The following is a 1,182-nucleotide window of genomic DNA, read 5'->3' on the forward strand; positions in this document are numbered from 1 at the left end:
CTAGGAACCATGAGGTTGCGGGTTCGGTCCCTGCCCTTGCTCAGTGGGTTGATGATCCGGCGTTTCCGTGAGCTGTGGTGCAGGTTGCAGACGCGGCTCGGATCCCGCGTTGCTGTGGCTCTGGTGTAGGCTGGTGGCTGCGGCTCCGATTGGACCCCTGGCCTGGGAATCTCCATGTGCCACGGGAGCGGCCCAGGAAATAGCAAAAAGACAAAAATAAATAAATAAGATAAAATTTAGCTGAAGTTAACTTTAAAAATAACTCACTAGTCTGTTAACTGATATGGATTTTCCTGGGGTGTAACGTGAAGCCTGTGGGATCCCTGGTGTGCCATGTGGATGACATCCTACCCGGGGGCTGCCATAAATCGTGCTCTGGTTCTCAAGAGCCTGCAGTTGTATCTAGTCACTGCCTAGGGCATTGCAAGGGCGTTGTGTTCTGGTCCAGTTGTGTTTTAGGGCGTTTAAGAATATCCGGCATTTATCCCACTCTCAACAGAAGTGCTGAATCAAGCAGCCAAGGTTCTCATTTCTAGGATCACCTCTTTGCAATGACTACAGCTCTCCTTTCAAAATAAAAATAACAACTTGGAAACTATATTAAGTTATCTCTTTTTAAAAGTCTCTAGATTCTTGAAGTCTCTTCTTTCTTAAAATTTGAGAACCCTAACTTTAGTCAGTATTCCAAGTTTTGATCACTTAAAAGTGATACTTCCATCCATAAACTAGCCTCACTTCCTGCCCTATCATTGGAAAGAGAGTAGTGCAGGTTTCTGATGCAATCAACCTTTATTTTTAAAATCTGAAGACTGAGGCTAGAAAGTCCTTCCCCTAATAATGTCACCTCTATCTTTCTATTCCCTATTAAAGTTAAGGAAACAATTTTCTGAGTCTTTTTTCTTTTTTTTCCCTTTTTGTCGCATTCATCTTGAATTCATTATAATTCAAGAAAGAGGAGTTCCCCTTGTGGTGCAGTGGAAATGAACCTGAGGATGACGGTTCCATCCCTGGCCTCTCTCAGTGGGTCGGGGATCTGGCATTGTTGTGAGCTGTGGTGTAGGTCACAGACGAGGCATGGATCCCATGTTGCTGTGTCTGTGGTATAGGCCGGCAGCTGTGGCTCTGATTCAACCCCTAGCCTGGAAACTTCCATATGTCTCGGGTGCGGCCCTAAAAAGCAAG

Source organism: Phacochoerus africanus, chromosome 12 (assembly GCF_016906955.1).
Source record: "Phacochoerus africanus isolate WHEZ1 chromosome 12, ROS_Pafr_v1, whole genome shotgun sequence".
Lineage (NCBI taxonomy): Eukaryota > Metazoa > Chordata > Mammalia > Artiodactyla > Suidae > Phacochoerus > Phacochoerus africanus.